This window comes from Lichenostomus cassidix, chromosome 2 (genome assembly GCF_008360975.1).
Source record: "Lichenostomus cassidix isolate B80296 chromosome 2, HeHo_3.0, whole genome shotgun sequence".
NCBI lineage: Eukaryota > Metazoa > Chordata > Aves > Passeriformes > Meliphagidae > Lichenostomus > Lichenostomus cassidix.
The window spans coordinates 43,243,737-43,251,720 of NC_139482.1; the positions used below are offsets into that span (position 1 = coordinate 43,243,737).

General features: G+C 37.5%; 1 long non-coding RNA gene across 2 annotated transcripts in view; it reads right to left on the reverse strand.

Annotated features, from left to right (window-relative positions):
* LOC146441241 (uncharacterized) overlaps window positions 1-7,984 on the reverse strand; it is a 50,758-nt gene that overhangs the window by 2,641 nt on the left and 40,133 nt on the right. Inside the window, exons 2-3 of one of the 2 annotated variants that reach the window (XR_014849830.1) lie at window positions 2,395-2,525; window positions 1,245-1,324 (exon numbers count right to left, since the gene is read on the reverse strand). This is a non-coding gene — a long non-coding RNA (uncharacterized LOC146441241). Of the gene's footprint in view, window positions 1-1,244; window positions 1,325-2,394; window positions 2,526-7,984 lie in introns of those variants that run through there. The other variant, XR_014849829.1, reaches the window with a different exon arrangement.

The window sequence follows — 7,984 nt, forward strand, 5'->3', positions numbered from 1 at the left end:
TCAGGATTACATCTTGAGCCAACAGCTCATTTGAAGTGACAATCATTTTCATAAGTGTCTAGTCTGAAATGAAAAAAATGCAGATCCAGGAAGAGAGATTTGTACCCATGGCTGTCATTTCTACTGCATTAATACATTTATCAAGTCCAGCCCAACTTTCTGATGAAATGAAATCAAGACTGATCAGACTTTAGGGTACAGCACTCACATGGAATTTTTTGTTTTGTTTTGGTTTGTTTAGTTTTTTTAGAGTCAAAAAGACCTTCAGTTGCTGAAGAAGAACATGTAAATACACTGACTTACAGCAGTCAACTTAGCTTCTCTAACTGCAGAGTATTTGTCCAAGCTGATTAAAAACATTATGCATTCTCTTGATTTTAGCAGGCATTCAGCGATCAAAACAGATGAATATTGAATAGTATACCAGACTGGTACTTACCAGAATGTCAAACATACCCAGACACACATTGGCATACTAACACATTCCCTCGTAGGCTGTCTGTTTCACCATATTAAGATGTTTAAATTTCCATTTTGACCACTGATAATATTTCGTTTTGCAGAATGAGGGAATAGAAAGGCAGAAAATGACATTGCCTGTCTTTTATCTAGCTCTGTGTTGCTTAAGGGAAATGAAAATCTAAGAAGCCCTACTTTTTTAATTACTAAATATTGTACCTAACACTAGAAAAGTCCCATATGGCTTTCTGAATCACTGATGCCAGTGAGAAGAAGAATTTGAATTGTCAAAGAGTATAAGAATGTGGACCAACCAACTCATCTGGTTGAAACTAATTTCCTGTTATATATCTTGAATCCATTAACAGAGTGGAGATAGTTTAGCCAGAATGGATGAAAAATTATGAAGTAATGATTCACTGAACAAATTTCTTCATTATAGTCATTGCTCACAAATTCTCAGGAAATATATCAGGAAATTACCACATTTAATTGCAAAATGTAATTTGGCAGAGGAAGGGGGAGGTTGTTTCTGATGAGGTTTTCTTCAGCCACGCTACTAATACAGTCATGGAAGATAATGGTAAATACTTCATGTTTATACTGTGGTGCTTAACAATCTAAGCTTTGTGGAAATTAATCCCCCTCCTTCACAAAGCCAACTGTGTAACTGACCAGATAAATAAACCAAAAAAATCTACCATATAATCAAAATCTGACAATCATAAAGACACAAATACTTAGTCTTTAACACAGAGGCTTTACTTTATTTCAAGCCTCAAATTCTGCTGAAGGAGAAGGTAAATGGTGTTCAGGCATTTTACACCAAATCCAGCATCACTGCTTTCATTAGCAATCCTGAGTGCTGAAAACACATATAGACCACAATAGAGGTTACAACCAAACCTGATACTCCAATAAAAATATTTTCCATATTGTCATACCAAAATTTGACACTTTCCACTATTTTATCCTGGTTCAGAATAAACCTGTTGGGGCCAGATTCTAATTTTTTTGACTAATTTAGCAAATGTTAATTTCACTTTTCCTTCAGGCTGTTTGAAACTCTCTGCTATCCATAAGTGGCACTTGGGAAAGGCACATTGATCCACAGCCTGCAGAGTGCAGCATGCTGACAGACTGTCCTGTGCTAAACTGCTGTGAATTACCAGTTCTCAATGAATGCAGACAACCAGGAACAGCTGACTTTTAACACCAGGAAGCTAAACTAAGGAGAATGATACAAAGAGTTTACAGGTCACAATTACACTTGTCATACACAGGTGCAACATCCCTGATTTCAGCTGGTTCCATCTTTGTCAAAAATCATCTCAACTATTGTTCTTTGCTAATGCATATGTTATTACTGTGATTATACATGCATGAGAGCATTTTCTAAAGTCCATAAGTATGACTTTTTTTAAAAATAAAAACCTGAGTTCAAAACTGTAATTTATATAGATAGCTATTCCACAGGGATACACCAGTTCCCAAACATTCAGCTCTTATAAAATGCTTAATTGAAGTCTTATGGAGATAATTTATGTCCCCACCATGGAAATAAACGGGTGAGGCAAGTATTGCTATTACAGGTCACACAATACAATAGCAGCTTTTGAGAGTGGTTTAAATTAGAGTCAAGTTCTTCCACATCACAATGACCACAGTGTGGAAAATAGCAAATGAATAAAGCTCAACATGTTTGGGAAGGAGTTAAAACTGTGAGATCTCCCTGTGCCCTTTTTGCTGCTTGGGAAGATTTCTTCAGTGCGGATTGTTTCAACGGACTTTTCCTAATCCCATCAAAATGGGAGCAAATGTGTTAACTCCTCTCCATTTAGTCTGAACTGCCCCCTTGCTGAGGTACTATTAACAGGTTTGCCATGTTTTTGGAGAACGCCATGTGCTAAGAATGCTTATCTCTTTTTGTCTTACCTTTAGGTGTTCCCTCCATTATCTACAGTTTGATTCGCTTTATGAAAGAACTCTTCCCTTATTCTGATGTGACTCTGGTCCAATATTTCTCATTAAATTCCATCAGCATGACCGACTGAATCTCCTGATCTCTATCAAAAGAAAACATTCCTTAGTACAACAAACAAAAATTATAGAAAGCAGGGACTTTTCCTTCATGAATATTTGCTTTATCACCTGGTAAAACACATGTGCAGTATGAAACCAGAGGAATTTTTCAAGACCTATTCTTTCCAAAGGGACTTTGTCAGAACTAATTCAAGTATGTAATTATAGTTAGAGTGTTTTGAAGGGCTATAGCCTTGATTTACAGCAAAATTGGAAAATACCTCAGAAGGAATGTTGCCCTCTTTTGAAGAATGAGATAAGAATTCCCAGAATTGGTGACATCAGCAATTGGTTGACCCAACAAGGCTTTCAGATATTCTTTTCAAGAAGACAACAAGGCCAAGTGTTATTTTTGGAAGAAAAATAATTTCTGGTTTGAAATAGGTTTTCTAACACCTCCCTTTTGTTATGTTACCTTGATTGTATACTATGATCTGATCATATAAAGTCTATGCTCCTCGGAAACCTGTAAGTAGATGCTGTTCTTGACATGAACAACAAAATGGCAATACAAAATAAAAGAAATTCAGAGCTGCATGCTCATTAAAACATGCAGAACATATTGGGCAATGCTTCACCTAGTTACATTTTCCAATATCACTATTGCAAAAGCTGCTTGTGCTCTTACTACAAAAGCTGGGTCAGAACAATCAGATGCAACTAACTTCTGGAAACAGTGGACATGTCTTTCCTTGAAGAACTAGGATTTCTTGGTTTTGTTTTCTCACAGTGGATAGTGATGTAGCAAGCTCTGGGGGGGCTGCAGGAGACGGCTCCCCCCTGGAACGGGGTCCCTGGTCTGCGTAACTCCACTGGATTCGGGGCAGGTGGCCCCCGGGGTCCGCTTGGTGTAGCGTGAGTCTTGTAGTCACAGAGATTCAGCGGGAAATATAATGGGACGACGAAACAAACTGGAATCCATCTCTGTTCTGCCAGGGAGGTTTATTTGGGGTAAGGAAAAAGGGTTGCAGGGGAAGGAGGGGAAGAGGAAAGTGAGGGATGGTATCAGGGGCTAACAGCTCAGAGATGAAGACCTTGAGCTGATCCAGACATCGGCTTATAAAGGGAAAGGAAGGGGAGGGACTGTCTCCCCTAGAGCCAGTCCCGGGGAGTCTGAAGGGAAGATTGGCAAAAGGGTACACACAAATAGGTTTCAGGTACAGCAGAATCCATATTTCAAAATGAACCAATAGCATACAGAGCAGGGGAACAAAGGAAGCACATGGAATCCTAAAAAAACCACATTGCTACAGGATAGGACCTTTTGTCAACAGTGTTATTGCTCAAAGGTCATTTCAAAGAGAACCAGAGCAACAGTTGAGATACACAAAATTTTGCCATTCTGGCTTTATATCCTCAGATCACACTTTTAAAATGGATGCTTAACCTATTAAAAATATATTCCTTACAGCATAAGGAGATAATTGCCACTCCATAAGCTACAAATTAATAAAAAAATAAAAAGATTCCTTTTCCTTCCAACGAGAATTTAAGTTTCAGAATTCTCACTGTCAAAGCCCATTCTCAGCAGGTCCCAAGCAACAATTTCTGTGCTTCTGAAGCCACCATAGGAAATATGGTTAATCGGGAAAGCTGTAGTTAGATTTCTAGCCAGAAAATGCAACCCTTTTTATCATAGCATCCAAACAATGGTAAAAATGTTTTCTGACAACATGAGACAACCAGTTCTACCTGCTTCTTAATGCAAAGAAGAGCAAGCTTGTTTATTCCATATTACCTTAATGTCCCATAATGGACACCAGCAGAAAGTCTTCCTAGGAAGCAGCCCACACAGGAAAGTTAGTGCAAGCACTTTAAATTATTCATCTCAACACCACGCTGATCATCACACCTCCCTTCCTAAGAAGTAATTAAAAAAAACCTGCTAGACGAAAGCAAATAGAAAGGAAAAGCCAAGACTCCATCTTTATCAGTGTTAGACTTCTAACAGATTGTAGCCTTGGCTGTCAGATCCAAATTTCTAGGCACTTTCTCTTTTCTTCTCAACCTGTTCCTGTTTCTTCTTTTTCTGAACTTGTGCCAACTTGTGGTGCTTGAATTGCTTTTAATGTTTTGTTTGCCAGATAGTTAGAAGTGAAAGTTCAAGGGCTGCAAAGGTTCATGCTTCTCCCATCAAAGGCAAGAATAACTTTTCAGCTGGTTTCCTAGATTGGACAAGGCTCACACAGAAAATTCAATAGAAATCTAAGACACTCTTCATTATTCTCTTTAGTCTCCAGTTCCCAGTTCCTCCCCTCCTTCCTAACCCAAATCCATGTCTCAGAAATTTTCAGAACTGCATGAAGACCCTTTGTCCCACAGATTTGTCTGGTATGGGGGATCATGGGCCTGGATGGACCCTGGTCTCAGCACATCAGCACAGTTGTGGAAGTGCATCCTAGTGAGGTCACTGCTTACAGTACAACAATGTAAGGTCCCCCTTTTCCATCACATGTTTAGATAATGGCTTCTTCCATGCTACATGCCTCAGTGTATATCCATTGAATAATCTGATTTCTGTTGAGCAAAAATAAATTTCAAATTTAATTAACATATTAAGACATTTCTAAATTATTTTATTCCCCGTATCACTACTGAACAGAAACCTCATCACACACATTCTTTGTAATGTTTTTTGTTCTTAGGACTGTCACTGTAGAAACACAAAAAGGAAGACTTCCTTTGTACCTTGGTAATTCTGAGGCAAAATAAGCATCAGTGTTCTTAAAGGCTGAAACATAAAGCCCAGATCTTATTGTAGGTATATAAATTGGGGTGTCAGTGAATCCATAATAAACTGCTCTAAATTATCTTTTCCTACAATTTCAACAGCTGACTTCATCTGAAAAATCTGTCCTACAGTCTTTTGAAGGCATGAAGTCATAAACAGGTTCATTTCAGTTCCTTTTAAAGAAGAAATGAGTCAAAATGAGTAAAAAACCCTATACAGTCTGGCTTTGGAATTACTTAGACCATTTATTTTTTAAATATGTTGCAAAAGCAGGATCACCTGGATATGCAACTCACTCTCTTCTTGCACAAACAATGCATAGACAGACCAGTCATATTTTAAAGACTTGCTAATAATACAATAACTAAGCTGAATAGTCATAGATGCTGTAATATGGGTGGACATAACTTGTGATCACTGTTTTTTCTTTCATATGCTGAAGCACTGTCAGCAAAATGGGGAATGAACAACAGAATAGAAGTGGTAATTTTGTGCTGCCTGGGAAAGGTGGCACTGGACAGCCTGAACTATCGTTTCCATTAATTTCACCACCTCCTTTTCTCTTTGGGTTATTTACTGACCTGACAGACTGTCAAAAATGAATGACAGAAAAAACCCTCAAACAATCCAAAGTCTTCCTAATCAAGATCAAATTAATCAACTAATTTATATTTGTTTCATGGTAGTACTAGAAGTAGGTTTTCTTTCTTTAATGCTTATAGTACTCATCCAAGATGTGGCAGATGCAAGTCCTTTAGCAAAAGAATTTAACTCCACCTCTTCCAGAAAATAATATCACCACCAAACTGCAGAGTTACAAAGGGGGAAGAGAAGAGGAACAGTGCTTTGTGTGTCTTTCTTATTTAACTGTTCACTTTGTTTTTTGTAAAAACCTTCAAATTAGGTTTCCCACATCTCAGGTAAACATCTTAATCTCATAAAACCAGAAAGAAATTCTCTGAGCGCCCTGTCACCTGGTGCGTATTATAAACTTGGGACTAACTAAGAAATTATTAGAAGACAGTGAATAGACACTCTCTTCCCACCACCTGCCTTAGAGTAGTAACTCTGGGTGCAGGGCATTTTTTCCTGTAGTCTAAGATATAGGTTCATGTTTTGTCAGCACTATAAGTAATTAAATTCTTGCTGCGTCACAAATTAACTTCTTTGTCTCTTCCCACTCCTCACAACTAGGTGAAAACACCCCAACACAGGACTGCAAAACAGTCTTGGTTTTCTCATGTTTCAAAATGGTGCTTGGAAAATGTGTCACTTTGTTTACTGAAATCAATTTTTTTATTTTCTTTCCCTTTTTCAGCTCAAAAAAAAAAAGACTGGAGATTAAGCCAAACTATGCCAAGTGCTAATCTGCACACCCAGTCAGTTACAGGACCTGAGCTGTTTCCCCATGGGAGCAGCCTGGTCCATGTGAAACTGCACCAGCAGTTTCACACCTGGTGCCTTTACTGCACTGACTTCCACCCTTTCAGAGTGTAGGTTATGCTCCTCCAGCAGCATTTACCTCAGGTAACCCTCGTGTGCAACAAAGCACAGGTTCTTTTGCAACCAGGCCACTTCAAAGCAAATCAAACTGTGCTTCAGCAAGCCTTTAAGATAGGTACGTGCACTCTAAAATGGATAATTGTGTTAAAGGTAATTCTACTTAATGCCATAATGTCATAATTAGAACTTAAAACAATAAGCCAAATTAACATAAGTGCAATTTAAATTGTTTAGGTTCACTTGCATTATAATGCTACAACAACTGTAAATAGATCAAGGATTTTTTATTATTATTTTGAAGCAACTTTTCCTGAAAAGTGCCAGGATTTAGTTGCCACAGAATGTGACAAGTTTATAGCTGCCAAATGCCCAGTAGAAATGGAGATAATTCAAGACAGGCAAGGAAATTTACAAATTAAATACATGCTACTGACACACTTAGAAATTGTATACAGGATTCCTACATGACCCTATCTAAACCAGTACAGCACGTAAATGGGGCTATTTTTCCATTTTGGAATGTGTAGACATTTATTTAAGTTGTTGTGGTACCTATTCTTTTCAGCATAAAATACTCTATCTAGCAAAGTATACATGCCAAAGTGAAGAGTGAAGCAACAGAAATCACAGCTATTTATCATATGCTTGGTCTTGTGTTGAAGCATCATTTTTTAAGAGATGTTGGCAAAGATTTTCTACAAAATGCAGTTGTTATATATTTTCAAAAATTTCTGAATGATGCCATCCAGAATCACACTAAAAAAAAAATTGAGTTCAGGTCCTAAAGTGAAGTCATTACAAGGGCTTCATAATAATGAGACTTACAGCAATCATAGTCACTCATCAATGAAACACAATAAACCAGCAAATCTTATAAAAACTAGTCAATCATGAATTTCATGGTAAAGAAGGACAAGAAAAGATTCTGAGAGCCAACAGTGATCCCTGATTAAATAGCTTAGGAACCACCCATTATATACATTAAAAAAGTAGGACAACCATTCTTGATTTTTGAGGCATATTGAAGTATTCTAAAGAAAGTATATTTTATGACCTGCACTCTTAAATAATAGAGGAAGATGATCATCTTATGTTTGTTTTCAGAAAGACAACATATGATATATTTATGAAGTATGGATTACCCTCACACACCTTCTGCATAAGCAAAAATCACACTAGGAGGGATCAAAAAGGAGAGTGGAGACACAA